This window comes from Cygnus atratus, chromosome 1 (assembly GCF_013377495.2).
Source record: "Cygnus atratus isolate AKBS03 ecotype Queensland, Australia chromosome 1, CAtr_DNAZoo_HiC_assembly, whole genome shotgun sequence".
NCBI classification, from domain to species: domain Eukaryota; kingdom Metazoa; phylum Chordata; class Aves; order Anseriformes; family Anatidae; genus Cygnus; species Cygnus atratus.
This window is the reverse complement of record NC_066362.1, coordinates 67205381-67231035: the sequence shown is the minus strand read 5'-3', so window position 1 is coordinate 67231035 and position 25655 is coordinate 67205381. Positions and strand designations below refer to the sequence as shown.

The window sequence follows — 25655 nt, the reverse complement described above, 5'->3', positions numbered from 1 at the left end:
CTGTCAGCAAGTAGCACTTGTTCTCTACAGGAATTTCAAAACAGATTCACAGTAATTAATGAGAAGGAAAAGTTCAAGCTCACATTAGAGTTTCCTTTTTATTTATTAAGCCACACTGGTGGTTAGATTTTATTTTATTATTTTATCCCCAATGAAAACTGTAATATATGATATTTTAAATTGCCACTTCCATAGTATCTAATACTCCCTTGTATTTCACATGTCAAGAGCTCTGTTTGGAGGACAGGGTGGGCAACCATGCCTAGTTTGCAGATTATTCAGCCAGTCTAGTTGTTCATGTACTAGAGCTAGACAACTCATTCAGAGTTTATTGCTAGCAGCTTGACTACCTCCTATCTTCTTGTAGTTTTGTTTAGTGGGGATTCTTCCATAAAACTAATCATTTCTGGATTTATACTGCAGGAGCCAGGCTCCCTATTTGGAATTTACACATATGGTATTGCCAGCTCCTGTCATTAAAATTAAACTAAAATTAAATTTAATTAATTAAGAAAATCAGATTGAGTACTGCAAGGCAAAACTATAGGCTTCAGAAGAAAGGACCTAAGAAAACTCACTCATGTGACCCAACATGAGAACAAGGTAACAAGCATATAGTAAATTCATCCTGAACAAGGTAACCCATCTAAATAGCTTTGAGCTTCAGAATACAAACAGAGGCAACACAATTTCAGCTGTTGATTTGCAGTTTTCTTTAGTCTATTAAAAAAAAAAAAAAAAAAAAAAAAAAAAAAAAGACTTAAAGTTGATATAAGCCAAAATGAAAATGATATAAGTCAAAGTTACCAGTGGTTGAATACGTTGGTAGTCTGGGTAATTTCTCACAGATGGCAAAGCAATTGCTCCAAACAGCTTACAATATAAGACCACAGTTATGCAAAAGCTTACATGTGTTTGCCTTAACATTGGCTGAATTCAACAGGCTTAGCCTTGAGTAAATCAAAATACCACATTCCAAGTGTTTGTATTTTGCCTTGAATCCTGATACAGCACTTAGGATCAGCACAGACTCAAATCTTTAACTGAGAATTATATTTAGATCCAGGCAAAAAAAAATAAAAAATAAGAGAGTCCTTTTATCCTTCTTCCTCCCCATTCTCTCCTCACTAGGAAAATGTCAAAGGACTACTATTTCAGCTCTCCTGATGTGGGGAGATGGGAGAGGGATGCACCCACAGACCTGCTATCAGAGGTGTGTGCACTACCATATCATAGAAAGCATGATTTTCTTCAAGACCAACACAAGAAAAATAGAATGGATTCAGCAAGGTTACTACCGCGTATTAAGGTTTAAGTACACTCATATAACCATAGAACGGTTTGGGTTTGAAGTGACCTTAAAAAGCATCTAGTTGCAACCCCACTGCCATGGGTAGGGGGGGACAGCTCCCACTAGACCATGTCACCCAAAGCCCTGTCCAACCTGGCCTTGAATACTTCCAGGGATGGGGCATACACAGATTCTCTGGACAACCTGTTCCAGTACCTCACCAGCCTCTGAGTAAGGAATTTCTTCATAATGTCTAATCTAAATCTACCCTATTTCAGTACAAAACCATTACCCCTTGTCCTATCACTACACACCCTGATAAAGAGTCCCTCCCCATCTTTCCTGTAGTCCCCTTTAGGTACTGAAAAGCTACTCTCTGGAACCTTCTCTTGTCCAGGTTGAACAACCTCAACTCCCTCATCCTGTCTTAATAGGAGAGGCGCTCCAGCCCTCTGACCAGCCTCGTGGCCTCCTCTGGACCCACTTTAGCAGGGCTGTATCTTTCTTATGTTGCAGGTCCCAGAGCTGAATGCAGTGCTCCAGGTGGTGTCTCACAAAGGTGGAATAGGGGGGAGAATCACCTCCCTCTAGCTACACTTCTTTTGATGTAGCCCAAGATACAATGACAATTTCTAGGCTGCAAGTGCACATTGCCAGTTCATATTCAGTTTTTCATCCAGCAATACCCACATATACCCAGCCTATATAATCCCACAGAAGTTGGTGGGTTTTGACCTTCCATAGACTTGCACTTGAATGCTTCACTAGTGGAGAGCGAAGAATGTTCTCTCTTAAATGAGTCTAGTCTTCCTTTGACTTTGCTGCTGGATTGCGTGGTACTAACTCAGTGTACCTACCTTGCTATGAAAAAAAAAAAAAAAAAAAAACAGACAAAAGAGACACGAAATTTTATATATTCCAACAAACAGTTCAAAGCAAGTTCCTTGTATTTGGTGGTATTATAAATCATTTGTGATCTAATCAAGTACAGCTGGAAATTAAGCATATAATTGCAGAGTTATAGACATTCCTTGGATATAATTAGATGCTTTCAGACTGCTCATATGGGGTGTGATTTTATTCTTTGGTTCTTCCATGAGTATTGTATTAACCACGTTGAAGACTGCACACTTTTATTTTTCCCCTCATAATGTTTTCTTGAATTCACAGCAAGTACCACTCAGCAGATGACCTGTTAACCTCACCTTAAATAGCTCTCGCAGAATTAACATAATGTGCCTGTGCTAGCTAAATACATAAAAACTCACAGACACATGCTTTTGTTACTTATGACAAGACCTGACCAGGGAAAATAACTTTTTTTGAGTCCTTTACCACCTAAATATGTGGGGATTGTGAAATGATAGTCTCTCTCCTTTGTATGCCTGCTCCCACCTGTGTAATGCATACCTTCCTTGACTGGTACCTACTCTGTGATTACTCAGTGATTACATGGCCCTCTTTCCCACACCTGTATGTGCCCAGGATCTGAAGCTGATGCATGCATGGGACACATCATTTCTGGGAAGCATCTGTTGTATTTTATCCATTGGCTCCTGAAGTATTTTTTGTTCTTTCATTTCAGCTCTAAGGTTTGATTTAGAGAATGAAGCAGCAGATAAGGGATGAATAAGAAGGTTTGGCAATTAACATGTCATAGGACTGCACAACTTATCTCCTTTGGAATATGGATTTCACTTTGGCAACATTTTAAAAGAACAGACCATTCCAGGCATCTTCTTCTTCATGTTATATGAGGTGTGCTTGTGATTTTGGAAAGAAGGCTAGGAACAAACCTGGGTATTTTTTCCAAACACCACTGGAAGTGACAAACATGCCCCACTTAACTAGATCATAAATCCAGTGTGTCTTAGGACTGACAGCATCAGTATGGTAAATACACATTTCATTACTTCTGGTCAGCTACCTCCAGGATTTAATTTGCTGGTGTCACAGCTTGAGCGGCTGCTTCATGCCTGTGGGGAAATTTGGCAGGGCTTGTGCATTCAGAACCAAATGATTAGCTCCAACTTCCTTCCTAGTTTATTATTACAAGCTCGTGCCATGCTAAAGCACTTAGGAAAAAAAAAAAAAAAAAGCAGGGGGAAGCCACAATGCGATGCCTGTTCACAGTCATTTTCAGAGTGGGGATGAGTCATGCTAGTGGAATTTCCAGCCAATAACCAGGTCACAATTAAAATAAAAAGGAGGGGGAGCCAAGAAGATATATGACATGTCAAATCAACAATATTGAAAGAGTAATAGGAAAATAAATTGTGTGCAGCAGACCTCAGAGTTCTCTTTCCAGAAGTCTATATCTTCAGTTTATTCCCCCATAAGTCTGAGCTTTACACATGAGGAAGCGATCAAAGTTGCAAAACAGTTATTAATTTTATGTATTTTAGCTTTTGAATGTCTCACTCCGAAACACATTGGGCCTGGACCTGATTATTAAAAGTGCAAATAGTTAAATGTCCTGCTGACTTCAGGAGGTACGGATGCTCATCAACTCCAAAAATAAGTGAGCTTAAGATATTGGGAACTGCATCATGTTCTCTAACACTAGAAAAGTGGAACTAGGGCTGTGAACAAATATGACTTCTGTCAATTCTTACAGCCTTTTGTGAGTACCACGGACTTTTCAAAGCAGGTATATGAAATCCCAAAGCAGGAGTACATTTTGAAGCTATGGGGGCCTACTTCTCTGGCCTAAGGTACCATTATGATCATCTACTTTATAATGCTGGTCAAAAATAACATCACTGCAAGTATTACAAGATAGTACTTGCACTATTATCCAGACCTCCTGGCTGAAATACTATTTTTTGTGAGTGATTCTACTATACTCATATATATTTTGTTCCTGTGGCCAATAATGCTAATTTTATTCTAAGTCACGTGATGACTTGTTCTAGCCAAGATTCCTCTTATTTAATTTTAGGTACTTCAGTGAAATGACTGAGAGCCAAGATGACCTTTTCAGACAGAGTACTTCTGGATTCATCTGAGATCTGAATTACTTTTGAAAGTGCACTGACCAGCCAAAGGGTCTGTGCTCCTGGCTCAGCAAGATTCCTCCAGTCCTCTGTTGATGGGCACAGTTAGTCCCAGCCTCGTAACAAAAAGAGGGCTGGAATCCAGACTTCCATATCCTGGCCCTTGTTACACGCTTACAGCTGTACCTCCACGGAAGGCACATAAATTTCATAAAATAAATAGCATTGCAAATCACATATAAAAGTCATGTCACAGTATTTCTGCACCAACTTCATAATGTATGTTGCATTAATGTCATTATCCTCTGATGGTGACAAATGATATGGAACAGCAATTACAATAAAAATGGTAAACATTCATTTTATTCAGAAATCAGAAACTCATATCCAATAAATCTGCTACACACTTGTTGGAAATTTATTGTTTTACTTGAGTTACTGTACAGGGAAAAGAATCAAAATCTGGCTTATTTAAACCATTCCAGTCATTTTCTCTATTTTGTAAAATTTATCCCACCCTGTCTCTGCAGGCTGGAGACTCCACAGGTCTCCACAGGAGGATCCCAGGCACCTTCTGATCTTTTATGGCTAGGAGAAAGGAGTCCCTGAAACACCTTGCTGTTGCAATAACAGAGTCATATATAACTGCAATAACAGTTTCAAGCAATTTGGATGCATTTCCAAGTAAAAATTAATACTTAAATCTTTAGCCGATCTTTCAGATTCCCACTTTGCCTCAGTCATTACTGCAATATCTTCCTGGCTCAGCTCAATAACACATCTTTCTCAGTTTCACAGCGCTCTTCCTATACTCTTCACAGGGTAAAGCAGGAAAACAGTTCTGTTTTATGCTAAGTATCACAACATCAAACCTTAGACTATGTTCCATACCCAGTCTCTTTACTCCTGTCTCAAAGGTCCTCAATAAAACGTTTCATGTGACTGAAACCGATTCAGTTTCACAGAAAGATGCAAGCAGTCTCAGAAAAAGCCGTTCCTATAGCCATTACCCAAGAAAGATCCTCTCTGAGCACAGATAAGGACTGAGTGGAAATTGCACGATATTGAGGCTTCTTTGGAACTGTTAGCTACCATTATTAGCTCCTATAAAGTTAATAAAAAAGTAAAGTCATTCTTATAGCATATGGGGAAGGAATTACGTTCTAAGGTTTTCTCATGATACAGTGAATTCTGGAGCAGGCACAGATTTCACAAGTATTGACAACAAGAGGAAAGGATTGTTTGAAATGGACTTCAAGAATATGAACAAAAATGTTCAGATAAGACTTTGTAAAAGAAGGGATATTTATTCCTACAGATTTTGCACAACACTTCTACAGGTTGTACAGGGAAGTTCCCTTGATAAACACTCTTTAGATTAAATAGTTCATGAAAGAAATGGAAAATCTTATCTTCAAGATTTTCCATGCAGAAAGGAAGTGAAAAGATAGCAAAAGGAGCAGTTCTCAATAATTTATATTTTATTTAGATGAACAAACCATTTCTGGCATTCTGCTCTATGAATAGTGTCCTCAGCACTGTTGCTATTCTCAGTCTTAAAAAGCCAGCAATAACAATCTGCTAGTCATATTTTATAAATGAGCTCTAACATTTCTTTGTTCTGAAAGACAGTTTTAAAGGAACAGTTCGTGGGTTTTTTTTTCCCCTTTTTTGGGGAATATGAACTTGGGAATATGAGGGTTTTTTTTGTTTTTTTTTTTTTTTAATCCAGCAAATGTCAATATGTTATGTACACTCTACCATATTTTGCTACTATTCTAAGGTTAATGATATACTTTAAAGCCATTGGAATGAAATCTTTCTTGACACTACCAGCTGCTATTACAATAACATTAAGTAAATGCCTGAATGCTAAATACATGAAAACAAATCTTTGCATTCAGTAATGATAATACATGTATGTATCATCTTGTTAATGCATCCAATATTCAAAAAATTATTTCTAAATATATGCTTCTATCCTATCTTTCCAGTGCAAACTGGAGAAGGTATAACCCAAGCATAGCAATCCAGAGGCCCTGATGTTGACATAGTTTAAAACTAGGTCAGAGCTTCATGGATGGCATTTCTCCCTACTGCCTGATCCTGCCTGCCTGTATACGCCCCAACTATGACAGGAATTCACACTTAGGCAGATACTATAGTTTGGTTTATCTCCACTCTAGATTTTAAGCTTCTCTCTAGTACTAAAATTATGTCAAAAAGGATAATTGTCCTGAAATAAAATATGAATTTGTTCCCCTTTCCCAACTACTAACACTGTCATCTATCCCCTCAGACTTTTACGGAGCATCCACATTTAAAGTTTAGTCATTCCTTGTGGATGTACCCAAACACACACGGATGCCAGATGAACCAGCTGCTTTAACTAAAATGAATCTTCCTTCTTAAGCCTTTATGTGAACAATAGAAAACAAAAATGGGCACAGGAAACATATTCGATTGCCTCAACAATTCCCTTAGCTCTGTCAGACTGGCCTTTGAAGTGATCTTCTCCAGTCGACATTTGTTCTCTTTGTGTAAACAGCTAAAGCAAATTTGTACCTGCACAAGTGTAAAATGATCAGAGTTGTACTTAGGCCAGATGGGAAGATGAGGTCATTAGGTAGCTCTTGTTAAATTCTGAAATGGGTAAGTTAGGTAGAAAGGAAAAGAAAGATTACTTTATAGGAATGGGAGTTCACTGTGCAGTGTGCTCCACATACACATCATCCCAAGCATGCACATACTGCCCATCAGTGGAGATTCAGCATAGTGTCTACAAGTCAAAACACAGCCAATTATGCTTCAGTTCCCTCTCCAACAGAGAGGAAATAATACAGAATGGGTCAACTCAGGAAAATGATGACCAAGATGGCAGAGTGAGAAATTAATCTGTATTGGATTTTGAAAAGCTTGGATTACAAAAACACATCTCTTTCCATGGAATCAAATCAAACAAGCTTTAGGGTATTTTTCATTTCAAAGTGCCCAATGGGAGACGGGAAGCCTCAAGGCTTCTCCTGGAATACTGGAGGAGACATTTTCTACATGATATAGGACAAATTCATCTATGTTATTTAGTCCTTCTACTCCTAAAACAGTGGATTCACCTGTGCAAATGACCAAAGTCTAATATAAGCTTCCAAACAGCTACTGATGCTGAAATATGAAATTAGAAAGTCGCACAGAAAATTCCTGATGCTCAAAAGAATGTGAAGACTGATGTTGGACCATGAGAAAGTTGTGACCATGACATGCTCCATGATGGAGCATGGAGCTGCTGTGCAGCTGAGAAAAACTGGACTGGTGTCAGCCGAACTTCATTTTATATGCTCTGGCAGAGTGTATGACAAAGGTGTAAAGACACAGTCTTATGGGTACTATAAAACTCAAAATGCCTTCATTTTAGATTGACGGGGTGTATATATATGCCCATTATGTGCACAAGTGAACTAGTTCTTAAAACACAATGCAATGCATTGCTATTTGCAATAACTACAAAGAGCACACAGCTGGGAAGACACTATAGTCTTCTTTTATCTGAGAATCTGGAGACCAAAGTGTTTTTCCAGTTCATTTGAAATCAAAAAGCAAATTAGCAGGAAATGGGGGAAGAGAGAAGACTTCTTGTTCCCCGTGGTGTTAATCTATAATACAAGAACAGACAAGGCTCTGATGAATAAACTTCTAGATACGCTCCTGGAATAGCCCCTATCACCTTCTTCCTTAACTCCAAGTCATTTTAATGGGAATAAGGGACTAAAGTTCTATTAAGTATTTTCAAATACTCCATCTCTTCAAATATATTCTGAGACTACTAGAGAGGTTTGGAAATTTGAAATGAGAAGGAATTGATAGAAAAAAATCATTTTCTGTTTCGAGTTTTCTGGTTCCTGACACTGTAATTTATTAAAATGTACACTAGTCAATCTGATTGACACTACAGGCTCTTACTAACCTTGAATAGCACTGACATAGGATCATAGAATCATAAAAGCATCTAGGTTGGAAAAGGCCCTCAAAATCATCAAACCCAACCATCAACCTGACCTACCAAGTTCCCCCATGTCCCTCAGTGGCACATCGACACATCTCTTAAATACCTCCAGCAGTAAGGACTCCACCACTTGCCTGGGCAGGCTGATCCATTGCTTGACCACACTCTCTGTGAAGAAATCCTTCCTAATCTACAATCTAAACCTCCCCTGGTACGACTTGAGATACAATTAAACATCTATAAAATTATTTACACTGCAGTATAGGCTGTGAAAAACTGCTCCAGATTTCAATTAAATATATTAAGCAAAGTCAGTTATTCAGCTGCAGTGATGCAGCTGAACTCTGCTCTTCATGACTGAAACTGTGAAGCATACATTCATTCTCTTCCCATGTTATCAAAAGAACATGAGGAATTCAGAAGCAGATGTAGGTAAGTTTTTTCTCCATCTAAGCTGCCGACTTTAGTTTGATCTGGAGCTCAGTTTAGACAAGCAGAATGAGTTGTCTGCTTTATTGCCACTCATTTTAATCTTACTTCCTGCCTCCCCAAGAAAAAAATCCCCAAACACCACCACCTTTTCATCAGAAGTCTCACAGGAGACCTGGCATAGTAAGGTTAAAAAAGAAAAAGAGAATCTAAATCCAGATCACCAGTCTTCTTATTCTGCGCTCTAAAATACTTACTACCTTTCTGCCCAAAGCCATAACCACAGAGTGCACTCCCTCCCTTGGAAGACTGCTTATTTAGGTTCAAGCACAGGTTTATTTTGTTTTCTGATCCAAGTGGAACTTGGTATTAGGCGCTTTGATTACCCTGTTGTGCTGACGTGTTCTCTAAATGGGAAAGGCTGATTTGAGATCACCTGCTGAGATTTTTCATGTTATTTATTCATAGTTCCTACAGCTGAATGTTTTCTTTCTTGCTAAAGTATTTGATGTGCAGTTTTATTTTGCTTTTCCCAACCTGTGCTCAGAGACAAGCACCCAATGCCATTCCCCTGATTACTTGCAAGAAAGAGATGAACTCTATAATTCTCTATACAGAACAGGGTCAATTGCAAATCCACACAGAACATTTCAATTGTTACTAGTGCCTGCTCTTGAATTCATTTCTAGGATGGCTTTAGGCTCAGCTCGGATATTTGTACTCATTTGATAAATTCCTACCCACAGAAGATTTCTCCATCACATTACCACTAGCAACACACTGCTTGGTGGTCATGAACACTACCAAAATCTCTAACGCTGCAAAAACTCATGACTTGTTACTGTCACCCTCCCCATCAGGGATAACTCCAGCGAGATTTATTTGGCTGTAGTGCATCAAGTGCTTAGTATTTAGTACAGCTGCCACAGGTGGACTAGAAGGAAGTAAAGGAGAGGAGCTAATACAAAGAGTTTTGGAAATGGAGTCAGGATTCTCAGTTGAAGTGTAAGGTACTTTCAGATGTGACACATGCTGCTCCACCTGCCCAGAGGAACAGACGGGTCAGGGGAGAATGACAGGTGTTACCTACCAGAGGGATGGCAGTCCACCTTATTGAGTGTCATATGGCTTTCATGAAAGATGTAATTCTGCTACAATGTTCTCTTCTATCAGGGTAATTGCAAATGCATTTCTGGCAAAGGGCTTCAGCTCCCCCAAGGCTCCATTTTACGGCCAGTCCTCTTCAATGTTTTTATAAACGATTTGGATGTAGGACTAGAAGGTGTTTTGAGCAAATTTGCTGATGACACTAAACTTGGAGGAGTTGTTGACTCTGTTGAGGATGGAAAGGCCTAGCAGAGAAATCTGGACAGATTGGAGAGCTGGGCAATCACCAACTGCATGAAGTTTAACAAGAGCAAGTGCCAGGTCCTGCACCTGGGACGGGGCAACCCTGGCTATACGTACAGACTGGGCGATGAGACGCTGGAGAGCAGTCCTGCGGAGAGGGATCTGGGGGTTGTGGTTGACAGCAAGCTGAATACGAGCCAGCAGTGTGCCCTGGCAGCCAGGAGGGCCAACCGTATTCTGGGGTGCATCAAGCACGGCATTGCTAGTCAGTCAAGTGAAGGGATTGTCCCGCTCTACTCTGCACTGTTGTGGCCTCACCTCGAGTACTGTGTGCAGTTCTGGGCACCACAGTACAAAAAGGACATGAAACTGTTGGAGAGTGTCCAGAGGAAGGCGACGAAGATGGTGAAGGGCCTAGAGGGGAAGACATACGAGGAGCGGCTGAGGTCACTTGGCCTGTTCAGCGTGGAGAAGAGGAGGCTGAGGGGGGACCTCATCGCAGCCTACAGCTTCCTCACGAGGGGGAGCGGAGGGGCAGGCATTGATCTGTTCTCTTTAGTGACCAGTGATAGGACCTGCGGGAATGGAGTAAAGCTGAGGCAGGGGAGGTTCAGGTTGGATATCAGGAAGAGGTTCTTCACTGAGAGGGTGGTCGCACACTGGAACAGGCTCCCCAGGGACGTAGTCACAGCACCAAGCCTGTCGGAGTTTAAGAAGCGTTTGAACTGTGCACTTAGTCATATGGTCTGAACTTTTGGGTAGACCTGTGTGGTGCCAAGAGTTGGACTCGATGATCCTTATGGGTCCCTTCCAACTCGGGATATTCTATGATTTTGTGATTCTATGATTCTAACTTGCAAAACAGAAATGTCTGCAACTGTGTTTATCAGATCAGGGAAAGAAAAATTCCTTCTACTTCTACTCTAATATACAGCCACCAAATTTGTCCTTCATTGGGATCCACTTGCGCACTACCAATAGAACTTGCTGAAATATTCCATGTACTTCTGTGTGTATACCTAAAGTTTCCTGTTACCTGCAAAGTGGGGATACTTAATGATGTCTTGATCAGAACTTTAAAGCTGAGACTTCTATACATGGTGTGGGATTCCTCTGGCTTAAATTTATAAATCTAAAAAAATGGGCACCCAGTTTAATCCCATCATAAGGCCCCCTCTGTACTCTGTAGGGAGAGATGGATCAGAAGAATTTAATTTAGCCACTTACGATTAAACAAACTGCCTTCTGCCAATGCTTTTTGCTTTCTTTGCACCTTCCTTTTAAACACAGAGTCAGATGAGACCAGAATCAGCAGCTATCTGTGGTATGACGGCAGCTGCAACTTGTATTTGTATTGCAATTGTTATGTATTATGGCTGCTAAACTTCTTTGTTTAAATTGATTCTGCAAGGTTTTAATTTTGTTTTGCTATTCTTGTTTCTAGCAGTATAAAAGTACACGATGATCATGACTTAGCAAGGCACATAACTTTAAGCACACAAAAGGTCCTACTCAGCAAAAGACATAAGCATGTTCATCAATCCTTTGCCTAGGTGACAGAGGCCAGCCCCAAGTGCAAGAATCAGTCAGGAGATCAAGGTCCCTCTTCCTGAGCTGTCAAAGAGCAATAAACCCCTGCAACTTCCTTCCAGTTTGTTTTGTGTCTTCTATGAAGTGAGGTTACTAAAAAGTCATTCAAAGCATAATAAAAGTATTGGCTCATTGGGTGAAGCTGAGTTCCCTCTTCTGCCAGTTTGGTATTCTGGTATTCTCTTCATACAATTATTCTTTGCTGGCTTTTTTTTTTTTTTCCCCTCTACTTGGCAGTCATTCAGTGATCAGGGATGCAGCAAACCTTTATAAATACATTCATCTGCCTGGTTCTTAGGCTGAAGTAGCTCAGCAGCAATAGTACGGAGAGCATACAGATTAAACTTCTAGCTGGTTTGGCAAATACAAGCCCTTTGAATGAAGAATTTACAGAAATAAACTTTAGTCATTAGGCTTTTTTTGTATATTTCTCTTTTAATACCTGACAGAGTATGACAATGGCTAGCCTGTAAGTCAGCTGAGAAAAGTGTGTGTGGAAATCTTCCATGGGAAGTCTGTTCCCTAAACTAGAATGGATTGTAAAACAAAAATAGGTGATCTTAGAACATTATTGCTTCATTTCAATTCAGGATTCTAATGCTTTATTGTCTCTTCTGAAAGGATGATTTTATAAAGAGCATGACCTTAAATGAGGCACATGACCTCTTCCAGACATACACCCTGGTAAATATTTACTGAGCTTTATTTCATAGGCATTAACTCACTGTTGATATGAAAAGCTTTTAGGTCACTAGACAATGCAATATATAATATTATCATCGTGACATACAAAAATATGCACATTTTAAAAGTGATAATGATTTTCTTTCCTAGTTAGCTTCTAGGTATGAGTTCAACATGTACTGGTTTATGTCACTGTTTGCTTCGTATATTTTATGAAGTATTTTTGTCGACAGTGAAAGGGAAGGACGGAGATGATGACGTGGAATTTATTGACATTTCTTTAATCCACAGCAAGTGGTGCTTTTATACATAAACGTTGGTCATTTTGTGTTGCACTAATCCAAGCAAAAAATATACTAGTCTAGTTGGCTGGGTGCCATTTGTCATTCTCAGTATGGTCAATTATCAGTAACAGCAATGCAAATATACAAATCTCTCTTAATTCCACAATTCCTGAACTCAAAATTCAAGCAATAAATATATTGCTTAGGCTCTTCCCAATGCTTTGACTGAACCAAAACATTTTTTCATGATCCGCCTTCGAGCACACCTGCCTGTACTTGAGAGTACCAAAACTGAGGTTGTTCTTTCACATGCATGACCATGAAAAGTCACCACGATCTGCTTTGTAAATGTATGTAGGTGTCACTACGTACCTACAAGGTCTTTTGATCAGAGCTTGGCACCAAGACATTCTTTAAAAAAAGTGAAGTGTGCACATTTAAATCTCTCAATATCCATAGCATGGTCCTCTCTGCACATGTACATACACAACCTACCCACCAGAAAGATGCAAGAACATGCACGCTGGCAGTGTTCAGCCCCCATGGCAATGGAAGCGGCTTGGTAACCAAGCCAAATGAGTGGTTTCTGTTAGTTATTTATAGCATTTTAAAAATTTAAATACACTCTTATTTTCCACCAGGTCCTTACTGAGATCTTTCATTTTTTTCCTCCACTCCCACAGGAACACATCCATGAAGCAATGAGCTCCCTTTACTTTCAGACTACATGTTTGTTTCTCAGCTAAGATTTATTCCCGACATGACTTTAGCCAACTTACTCAGGTGCCAGGAGAGTCAACAGACAGAAGTTTGCTCCTGCCCAAGCTGTTTCCCATCATGAATTTAAAGTAGCAGAAAAGTCAGAAGGTTGAGGGTTTGTTGTTTTCTTTTTGTTTCATTTTGGTTTTTGCTTGGTTGGTTGGTTTTTTTCCTCTTGTTGTTGTTGTTATTTTTTTCTTTTTTTTAGGGTGTGGGATGGGATGGTAGGAGTGGGTGGGTTGGCTTATTGCGTTGCAACACCAGGCACATACTTGTGATGATTTCTTCAGTTGTACTGAGAGCATATGGAAGAAGGCTATGACTTAGTGTTTTCATTGTGTTTTCTGTCATACCCCCAAACTTCAAAGGAGAAACTCATGACCCACCGTCACTCTGAACTCCCTACCTCCCTACATCTCCCAGCGCCAAAAGTCATTTGCAAGCAGCATCTTATCCACAGCTTAATGAAACACCAGCACTAGCAGACTGGGTGCATGCTCTGAGTTTGCTTCAAGCACGAGGTAAAAATGATTGGCTTAAATAACCCCGAAGATTTGGACCATAAACACAATCAATTACTACAGCTCAGCATAGATGAATGTATTCATCTATGGTAACGGAATTGGCTGTGCTTTGCTTATCCCTGCTGTGGTGAATACATCTCCTAGTACGTGCGTTAAAGAGTGAACATTCATACTTCCAGTATTTGCATGTTTATGAATAAACTATAATCCATTTGAAAGTATTCTTACTCATTAGCCCTGTAAGCTCTTCATTTACTTCTCACACTTTGCATACCAAAAATACAGCAAGAGGAAAACATCAATTTCTTCACAGAAGTGCAGAAAGTCTGCATAAATAGGAAAGATTAGACCCAAACACTAGAGACCATGCTCCAAAGAGCAGAGATGTCTTAGTATTGGTCTCAGTAAAAACAAAAGCTGGAAAAACATTGGATTTTTTTTCCCCTACTTTTCTGTACTTGAAAGGGGGAAAAAGACATGCATGAGTGATGTTAATGGAAGACCTATTTGTGTCCAATTCACTGGAGAAACAGTACAAGGACATATCATCCTTGTAAAATAATTTTCCCTGTATTTCTTCAGCCAGATCAAAGTCCCATTGTGTACAAAGCAACATGTGCAGATGAATACAGATTTGGGAGATCTATTATTCTCTCAATCCACCCTGCCTTGGTGTAATTCTTCTTTACCCCTGTCATAAAGACAGACTTCTGAGTGCTTCATGCTATCAAAATGTGTGGCTTGTTCAACTAACCTAGAACAGACTTGAAAGTGCACAACAGTGACAAGGAGTCACTCACGATTAGGGATCTTGCTGTGAAACAAAACTGACATGTCCTCCTGAAACATACAGCAATTAGCAAGTGTGAAATCAAAACTCACCCCACATCAATAGCTACCAAGGCACACAGAAGCAAAACCAAAATGAATCTACATCTTTATAGTCCTGGAGAGCTTTGTAATTCAGAATGATCTTTATGAACAAATAACAATTTCATTCTCTAAGATGAGGCTTTGTGCCTCATACTGGTACACCTGAGCTCCTCAAAATTTTCATCTTCACCAAGATGGTGTTATCCCTATTGCCAGTCCCCTAATCCAATGAGAAATCTGCGGAGGAACAGAGATTTTGAGATCCAAAATGAGATTAAAGGTTATCCCTGTTTCACACTATAACCAAAGCTTTCTCCTCTTGCATCTCAGAGAAATAAAACCGGGCCCAGTGTTGAGCCTGGTGCAGAACAGCGCACTGGAGACTGTTCAGCTCATAACTCACTGTTTATCTGTGTGTTTTAACTGCTAACAAAGCAATCCCTTCATCCATACAAAACTAAATAATGACAAAAGAAAAAATTGTCCTTCCTATAACAAGCAGGCCCTGTTTTGGAGTGAAATCTCCTGCTAAAATCATATTATAAATAGCTCCAAATAACAGAAAATCATGTCTGTGCCAGCAAAAAGCAGTCTGCTTCTACACATGGTAAGACAGAAGCTGGAGAGCAAAGACCATGCTGTTTTATTAAGCTGTCCTAGAAAAGCCAGTAGCTATCATTCAGTTGCAGGTCAGAAAAAATAGTTATCCAATCTGGCATGACTGTAGCCTGGAATCAAAGCTATGTGCAGTTCTCATCCTCACCTGCCACAGCCCAGTTTGCTAATTTAAGTTGTGAAGATGGAAACAAAACCACCTTTATCATTCAAATTTGAATCCAGGCTGTTCCTCTTGTGTCCTAGCCTGTTGCATTAAAGGCCTTACTTATTTCACTCCAAGAAAGCTGTGATCTCAACACGTGGTCTCAGAAAAGTGCCATTCCTTGCCATGGCTAATGCCAACATTACTCTATCTGGCCTCATCGCTTGGCAAAATATTAGCAGAGTTTTTTGCACCAGGTGAAAAAGCACTCTCTTAGAGATTTTTAAAGACACAGGACTTAAAGTTTTGCTTATGAAAATCCCACTGGCACCAACCTGTATCTTCACAGACCTAAAAATCTGTCCTGTATGATTTCAATACCACGGTCTTTGTCATTGTTCCTACAGAACGAGGTTAGCTCATTGCTATGTGCAGTCCATTGGTCTCTGCTAAGAGAATTGTGATATTGATCTAATGCTGGAAAACTTATGTATTATTTTATTGAAACTTTTTAAAAAGTCATTAAGAACGTTTGATATTCACATCTTATGTGGTGGATTTTTTTTTTTCATTGTAAGGCTTTTTGTATTAGCTTTTCCAAGAAATTACAGCATGCTTTTGCAAAAGCAGCTCTGATCAAGGGTCTAGGGAGAAAGACCAAGAGCATAAATAGAACAATGATTCTAATTCAAACAAAACTCCTCAAAGGGCAGAAGAAGTTACAATTGTGATAACTAATTGATTCTACAGACAGAAAAAAAAAAAACGATAAGAAGGATTTTGTCCTGGTAAGACAGATTTTTTTTAAAAAAAAAGACGGATTTAATTAAATACCTCTCAGATTTTTTTCTTTCCTTTTTCTTTTTTCTTTTTTTTTTTTTTTCTTAAGATTTTAACTGTCAGGCAGCATAACCAAAAGAAAAATGATACCATCCAGGAAGTAATTATGTGCAGTAAGTGTGCTGTTTGACTTCTTTCCTGCAACAGTGATCTCCAGCAGAAGGAGGAAGCAAGGAAGTTGGGAGGGAGGAGGGAAAAAATAAGATTTAGTAATTTGAGAAGATACAGACATTTCTTTCTCTGTGTCTCAATTAACAGAATGAGGGGCTGTTCCACTGTGGGAGCAGCACATGTTTCATAAGAGCAAGGAATATTTTAGTGGCTGTGTGTCATGTTAGAAAGTGGAGAAACATAAGGGGCTTGACACGGCATGATTTGCTCTGAATAATAAACCCCTAGAGCCGATGCGAGTCAGAACCGTTACTAGACATTGGGTGATCAAATCCAGGGGCTCCATCCACACAGCTCTGGGTATGGGCAGATGTTGAAGCTCTCATTATCTCGGCTGTGCTTTTCCCCAGGCTGGCTGGCTGCCACGTAAGGACAGATGCACAGCACAGCTCATTCATGCTCTTCCCCACTCCGCTGGCTCCAGTTCAAGATTATACCTATTCACTAGAAATTCACAGAAAACTTTATAAGTTTTCAAGGTAAATGTGTTGCACATATTCTTAGAGCCTTGTTCATAAATGTTTTATTAGCACTGCCTTTGGTTTATCCCAGATCCTGTTATCCTTAATAACTGAGTGTTGAATTGAACACAATATTTAAAATGTTTCCTGTGTGTTTTGATGATGTCAGCTTACTTATTGAATCCTTTCACTGATTATCCCACACAGACTAATTTTTTGTCCTTTCCCAACAATGACTTTTGAAAATGTTATGTGATTCTAGTCTTTTTGTATTGTTACATGCCTGCTGTTCTGCCACTAACAGGAGATGTTAAGTACCTACTTCTGCTTCTTTCCTTATTGCTCCCTGTACATGACATTGTCTTGGCATAAATATGCCAGAATATCTCATTTTTATAGAGGTTTGTAAGACATTTTGACAGCTTCTGCCAATTTGCTTTATGTATATATTTAGACATTATATACACAGGAAATACATTTTATATACAACTTGCATGTGGTTTGCTCCCACACTCCTCACCTTTAAAATAAATAAATAAATAAAAAGAATAAAATGCACAACAAAACAGTAGATTAGAAATACAAGTGTTCTGCATATCTGATTTGTCTGTGTATTGCATTCTGCAATCTCTCTCTTTTTGCTGTATCTTTTTAATTTATTTATTTATTTATTTTTTATTGCTCCTGACTGCTGTGGATTGATGATGCTCCTTTGGAGACCAAGACGGGTACATAATCCAGTGTAGCCCAATGGGTTCTTAGTCTTACCTGGAGCTCCCCCTGCTCTGTCACTCCGCATGGCAGGCATCCAGCCAGGCACCCCACTTCAAGAGCGCTACTTTAAGGCACCCCCCTGCAGGGATTCCCAAGAAAGCAACCCCCTTCAGTTCAGGATGATGCTATACATAGTCACCGCATCAGGCCAGGACCTACACCTGCAACTGAAGCAGCATAACTGGGAAAACATAGAGCCAGTGCTTCCCAACACCAGCTTGCATGTCCCTCCACTTACAGAGTAAGGCAGACAAAATGCTGGTGCAGGTCCAGAGCAAGAGAGGCCTCCAGGAGATGTGAGTTCCTCATTAGTCATGTGCATCATGTAGATGGACCTTCTCAGCAAAGCCTGGCTCCCCCTCAAGTCTGGCAGCAGCAAGCTGAACACAATTAGGTGCTTGGGATAATTAATCTATTTTAATCACTGTTGCTTTGCTCCCCAAGAGGTTTTGTATCTCTGTTCTGTGCAGGATATCACCCTCAACATGCAAGATTCTGCCCTGAACTAACATGACAGCCCTACCAATAATGTTGTTTGACAAGCTTTCAATTAAGAAACTGTGTTCTAATGGCAGCAATGACAGCACAGAAAATCCTGCTCAGCTTTCAATCCCTCTGTGCGCAGAAACTGTGCTTTTCGACAAGAGACCAAGAAAAGTCAGCCTGAAATAATCATATATCCTTCTATGCATGATTGCTGCAGTGACTAATCCCAATTTGTTCCCTTCACTCCCTGCTTCTGCCTCCCTCCCCTTCAGAAGGCAGTAAGCCCACCCTGTACTGAGAACAAATGAGCACGGAGGAGAAAAGGCAATTTGTACTCATGTCCTCTCCCCAGCCCCACGCTTCCGCCCACTTCAAATTCAGCAGCAAAATAATATGTTTTGGTTATCTATCTGAGCATAAATCCTCAGATATTATGTTAACAAAGTAGTGATGAAAGAATATTTCTTGGTTAATTATGTGGTTCTACTGTTGATATTGCAGCTGAATGGAGAAGACTAGGGAAAATCTGCATGGTTTATAGTACAAATGTAATGTGGGACGATCCCAACCTATAAACTTCTTGGATCTTCAGTCAATTCTTCCAGAAATCTGGGAGAATTTCAGTTTTTTAACCCTCCTGCCACATTGAGGCAGAGTATCACAAACTGAAGTTCAGATTTAGACAATTTAAATTGAAGAGCAGATTAAAGCCCACATCTAGGTTGGAAAATGCTCTGTATTTCTGTGATATGATACCTTTCACTGGAGAATTTCAAAGCACTGTTCTAATACATGTTAATGAGACCTCACAAAAATGCTATAAATACAATATCATGTGTATATGACTCATGCAGCTTATTAATTTTACATCACCTACACTGTGGTTTGAACAAGAGTGGCAGAGCAGCATTCAGACAAATTCCTCTGTAGAGAACTTAGCCAAAATAGCAATCTCTACGTGTTCAGGAGTCAATCTGTCTCAAGGCTGACTCTGGCTTGAGAGATTCAGGCAGAGAGAGACATTCCTTGCTTACCACAACCCTCCCATTGCATGCTGCCTTGCAAAGCAGGAGCACCACAGTTCTTGTGAAAAATGTAGAGTGTTCATCTAACACAAAAACAGACTTTAAAACAATGTATAAGCAGCTTCCATACCAGGTCAGCAGTATATAAAAGAGAAGAAACTTTGCTGGGGCTGGATATGGATACAATAGGTGAGGATTCTCTGTGGGAATTTACTTTAATTATGAAGCAAGAGAAAAACCAATATATAATCTCTTAAACTTACCTATACCCTTAACTAAAACGCATCTTTACTTAGCTTAATTAACTATTAATACTGAGTTCCTGAAAAGCCTTCAGTTATTTCAGAGCGTTCACTCTACTCCTGTGGCAATTACCCGTTTAAGAGGTTCTGCAGAGAGAGTAATAACGAAGACACACAAAGGATTTGTTTACACGGTACTTTACAGGAACTGTGAGCCAGACAGACGCTGCGTAATTGAGATAAATAAGATGCAGTGGGCATACACACTGATGAGAGGCCAAGTATATTAGCATGGGGTTAGCCCCAGTTTGTGTAGCTTCTGCTATCTTAGAGAATAGGTAGGTGAGCTAATGCCTGTCTGTAAGCTAACGTAACCCAAATAAACAGTTAAAGGTCCCATAGAAGGTAAATAATAAAGCTGGAACCAGAGTAACTAGTTTCTTTAGCCTAGTCTCAGTGGAATCAAAGTTGGATCAAGCCACCCACTTCACAGCAGTTTCTCTCTTTCCTGCATACACGATGGTTGATGTGGTGGAACTCAGCCAACACAGGGAAGACAATTTTTTCTGCAGTTCAGGGGTGAGAGCACTGAAACAGGGTGTAAGTGAAGGAGAGATACCCAGCAACTGCACTGCTGTCCCAAAGCAAAGAAAGCAGGTAAAAGAGGAGGTAAAGATGCTTCCTATTATCAACATGGGAGGAAAGAAGAGAGCAGCTTCCTAGGCTTCAGTTGAGCCCCAGGAGTTTCAGCTACTAACTAAATATCAGTAATAAAAGAATACAAAATTGTAAATAATATATATATATATATATATTGATTGTGGTTCAGTGTCATAAATACTAATTAAAAGCTTTTAATCTACGAAATTAGGGGATAACATGTATCCATGAAAATACTTTTCCCAAACCCACACTGAAACTCACACTTGCCTCCCATCTTTTTGAATGGCTCCTCTTTAAACCTGGATCTTAATAACTCAAAATTGCTCAATATGCGAGACCTAGAGCAGATTCTGTGGCTAGAATCTGTCTGAACTTTAAGCCATTCTAATCATTATAAGTTTCGGTATGTTGTTTGGACTGCTAAGAATTCAAGTTTGCAAAGTTTGATTTAAATCAAAAAATATCTATTCTCTGCCATTGACAATTCAAAAAGTACACTGAAGCTTCAAGAAATTGAGCGATGCATTTGAGCCTTGCCTGCAGTAATTAAAAGATTGAATTAAAAACTTCACCATTAAAAATGTTTCTATCTTAGTCTTCTGTGCTGCAAATGCTCTGCATACATGCATTCTGTTTCTTTTTTCTTATAAAAACGTTCTGACATCCCCAAAAATTACAGTCAAAATGGTGGGAAAAACATCTGAAAATGCTTCTGCTCGCATGTTTCAGCAGAAGAGCATTGCCCTCTCCTATTAGCCATTCACTCCCTAAGGATGGTTAATCAATGACAAGCTAAGAAAAAAATGATGGCAAAGCTCGTACGATCACTGAGAGACAACCTGAGACTAACTGCTGTGCACTGGAATCAGTCAGTCATGGACTGTCTGGGAGATAGCCACTTTGTACAGACTGAAAGGGTTCCTGAAAGGATTTATCTCTATTTGTAGCAGGGTACAATTTGGAAAATGCAGTGTTCTCATGAAACGCCTGATGGAGTTAAAATTGGAATGGCCCCTATTCTCAAGAGTTAATAACTTTCTGGGGGAAAGAAATTACCTTAGGACCCTACGGTATTTCAGAGGAGGAAAGAGAGAGACACTTCTGGGTTAAGGAGGTAGGGAAAGGGGGTGGAGAACTCCTGTGTGGTGGGAACAATAGCCTACTCCTTTGACCTGCAAAAGGCTGGGTGAAGCTTTGCAGTGGTTTTCCAGATGAGTCTACTAGTGTTTCTGAACTTAAGGCTCCCAGTTTGAAGACCAGAGGCTCCAAATTTGGTCTGTTCCACTAATGACATGTGCAAGTTTTGTTATTTATATGTATTTTAAATTAACTAGTGACCTGAACTATATCTATTATAGTCCAAACGCAGTTTGAATATCATTCATTATATAAATGAGGTTTGAACTGAACATAACTGTTTACTCAGAAGACATCCATTTAGTGAGTTGGTATTTCTTCATTACCCAAAATATACGATAATTGTCCATGTAATTCCTTCAGCAAGTTAATTGCACACAGTCCTGCTCCTCGATGGAAATTATCTCTCAGCCTCACATAATTATTATGCATCAGTCTCAGTTAATATTCATTCCTTTATGCTACTGCATGAATGGAACTGTATTGAAACTGAGCTCAAATCATAGTAAGGTCAGCACCTTATATTAAACAAAAAAAGTTTTATTACAAGACCAAAAGTAACACTCCTGGCCCAATGAATGAAGTGCTACCACAGCACATGACAGGACACTCAGTACACAACTGGGAGGAAAAACATGACCTGAGCGGTGTGTCCCAATGTTGCAGCTCCCTACGAAAAGGCACACATTTTCTCCAGGAGCTGGGCAGCACCAAGCCTTGCCTCCCATTTCTGGACCCCTCAAAGCTCAAATAGGCCCTTTCCTCCACAGAAGGGGAAGAGAGGGATGCTGCAGAGCATGATGCCAACCACAGGTGAGCAGGAGCTCCATGGTGCCTGAGCAAGGCCTGCTGCAATGCTCTCAGCCTTGCTCCACTCCCCTCTCTCACACCAGCTGGCTTTTGATGCCTGCCTTAGGACAGCACTAGCTCCCAGTGTCTCCACAGCTTGCCAAGTGTTTATAGGTGACTTGTAGCATAGATTAGTCTTTCACCTGTATGCATGTCACTGTAACTGGTGCTCTGAGACATCATGGCAATCAAAATACAGTATTTGAGTGAGCCCTGTGGTTCCCTATTGTCCCACATATTAAAGTTGCAATCCTCCTCCCACAGTTCTGCAATGACCCACAGGCCATCAGTAATTATTAAGACATACAGTGAGGCCTCATAAGATCACAAAAAGACTGAATCCCTTTTTCCTTGCACCTATTTATTCATTTTCCATCTCGTTCAGGCATTTGTACCAGCCACAAAGAGCAGGAAAAAGGTGTATGCAGATGCAACAGGATAAGATACAGCTCTATCATTTTGCACGCATATGATAATAACAGAGTAAAAGATGATGGTAGTAATTCATTCCTGCAAGGGGAGATTCCCTTTGCAGGAGGGTTGGGAGGATGCATTTCTGTAACTGGAAGTGTATTTGGTACTTTGCTTTAAAATTTCACTGGGAACAGACTTTCATTTCTAACACAGTTTGCTGCAAGTGTGTAACTGTACTGTAAAGTTTTATTCTGCAAAGGGATTGAACTCTGACAGAAGCATCTCCTACCCCTGCTACATCTGAGGTGGAGGTACAGATCTTGAGGGAAATCCTTGAAGGGTAGAATCAACATCGCCCTCAGATCAGGTACAAGGTACTACGTCAGGTGTGTTGTTTACTGTCATCTCCAATTTATCCTGTGTGACACAGAACAAAACAAGACGTACCACAGAAGACACAAAAAAGCATAAAACTGAGTATATGCTATAACCTAGTAAATATGTCAAGATTTGTGTATGCACATTCCCCCAAAACCACAAAGAGTATGTAAATGACTAGTTCAAAATGAATGTGAATCCTCAAGTCTCCAAAAATTTGACAGAAAAAGGTCTCACCAGCTAAAAATGTAAGTTATGTGACTGAAAAAGTGTAAACTGACAATCTAGGTCAGGGTTTGCTATCCACTGGTGACTGCACTCAGCTTTCGTGAACCTTTGTTTGTCTGATGGTTACACTTCCTCATGCTACAGCTTCAAAAAATGCACTGTGACTGTAGATCCCATACCTCTTGGACAATTAAATAAGGGGCTTTGCCAGCCAAGGCTTTATAATGCTATATTTTAATAGGTATATAGAGAGGAAAATAATCTGCAGAGGAATCTGTATTCAGAAGGGAACATAAATACCTGGAGTATAGACCTAACCCAGTCAAGCTTGTTATGACCATGAGGGCATCCATAAAAAATAGAGCATGAAGTAATTTGAACAAGGGTGTGCTATACAGATTAAAGTCACTAACTGTAATGAACCTGACTGCAGAGCTTACAGTACTTTATACTGTGCGCAGGGAGTAAATAGGAAGATCAAAACAAAGTGACTGTTGAGGTTAGAGTAAATCACTGCTGTTAGGGACTGATGCATTCTTGTCTTACTCCTCAGAGGACCAAAAGGAGCACCCATTTTATTTCATTTTGTAAAAAACACATTTCTTTAACTGTTATGAAAAATAGATACCACCAGCATCCAGCAGATGTAGTCCAGTTTTTGTTTATTTATTTGATGAGAAAAGAAGGCAAACAACATTGAAACTGTTTGATAGGAAAGCTCAGTACTTAGCACCAAAGTGAAGCAGTCAAAAGGTCAGTAATGCCCCAACTGGTCAGTTAGAGACCAGCATTAACCAACATCTCAAACCCCAGCTGTGTACTCGAAGGGAGCCCATAAATTACAATGGAAGGCTTCAGAGGTGAAAAGTTAATAAGGAGAAATCACATTTCCAAAAATTGAACAACAGACTGCCAGTCCCCTCAGTACCTTCCTAGTCCTCCAGCAGGAAGAAAGAGGGAAGTGGGTTTCCATTTTACATGTTTTGCATTTTATATTAGTGAGGAACATTTCCTCTCATCCATCCCACTTCCCTATCAAGACATGGAGTTCACAGACAACAAAGTGAAATTTAAAGCATCAGTGCAGTATTAAAGAGTTTTATGCCTCAAAGGTAGGAAACCTGGAGCAAACTTCCTCTAAAAGATCATAAAACCCGCTGTTCAAACCTTGGTCCTGGTATCTACATTACTATACACTGCTTCAATAGGTTAGGTTTATTTTGGTGGGAATGTCTGAGCTTGTATAAAAATCAGACAGAATTTTCTGTTGAATTTTGGTACACGTGGCTCTTTGTGTCTCAGAACGGGCCTCAGTGCCCCTGTAAGTGTCAAGGGTGACACTTAAAGTTGTCAGAGATATGTTAGTACCTCTACTATTTTTCTTCTACACATACTAAAGGCAGGACTTCGGTGTTTAAGCTGACCTCAGAAGGGCTTATGTTCTTTAGAAACTGCTGAGGGAAAAAACTATGAGAATCTGTTCACATTTTTAATATCCATAAAAGAAAGTCCTTTTAGATGCATAGCTCAAGATTATTCAGGAATGTGAAATGTAACAGTAAAAAATATATAATATTTTATGTCAAGATCAGAAAAAAAAAAAAAGCCTAGAGCTAATCTCACTCCCAGTTCAGAAAATTCATGAATCTTATTTAAATGATGTCATATATATGTATGACAATCACTTAAAGATTCTATTTAAACACATTTCTGCACATCTAAGTAGGCTGAGGATCAAAATCTATTTTCAAATTTGTCATTTTGGACTTAAGGTGGGGAATAATGAATCTCCAGCTAGCACCCTGAAATATTTATTCTACTATTAGAAATCCTTTTCCAAATTTCCTATTATATTTCTGGTAATTCCCTTCCTGTCCTGAATCAATATCAAGCACAGAAAACAACTCGTCCAAAAAATTCTATGTCCAGAAAAAGTTCATGTTTAAAATTGGGCAAGATTTATTTGCAGGAATAAAGAGGCAATTCCTTGTTTTCTTCAGACTGTTTAGCTCAGCCCTAGCCATGAGACCTCAGAAAGAAGATAATGACAGAAAAGAACTATAGTATCAGCTGCCTCATAATATTAATTTTCTGTGTTTCAAAGACAAAACAAAGCAAGCTGAAGGGAAACACCTAATGTGTTTTTGTACACTAACTCAAGATCATATTTCATTATGGAATTTCCTCAAAGCGTCCTAATTATCCTTTACAGGAAATACATCATTTTCAATTTTATCTTCATGGCCCAGGAGACATTCGCTGAAGAGAAAGATCTGAAATCCACAGCTTTTTATATCATCTCTAATTTTATGAAATAGAGACCTGTCAGCTGAGTAGAAGATGCCTGAAAGAACAAGCACATGGAAAAACTGTGTTATTTTTATAGTCTGAATTAAAGAAATAAAATATCTGGCAGGAAATTAGTTATATGAGGTGCTAGATTGGAC

At 39.5% G+C, this 25655-nt stretch overlaps 1 protein-coding gene across 5 annotated transcripts in view; it reads right to left on the bottom strand.

The window, feature by feature from the left end:
* The window catches only part of PTPRO (protein tyrosine phosphatase receptor type O), a 152455-nt gene that overhangs the window by 65898 nt on the left and 60902 nt on the right, over nt 1–25655 (bottom strand). The gene's annotated exons all lie outside the window — the stretch shown is intronic.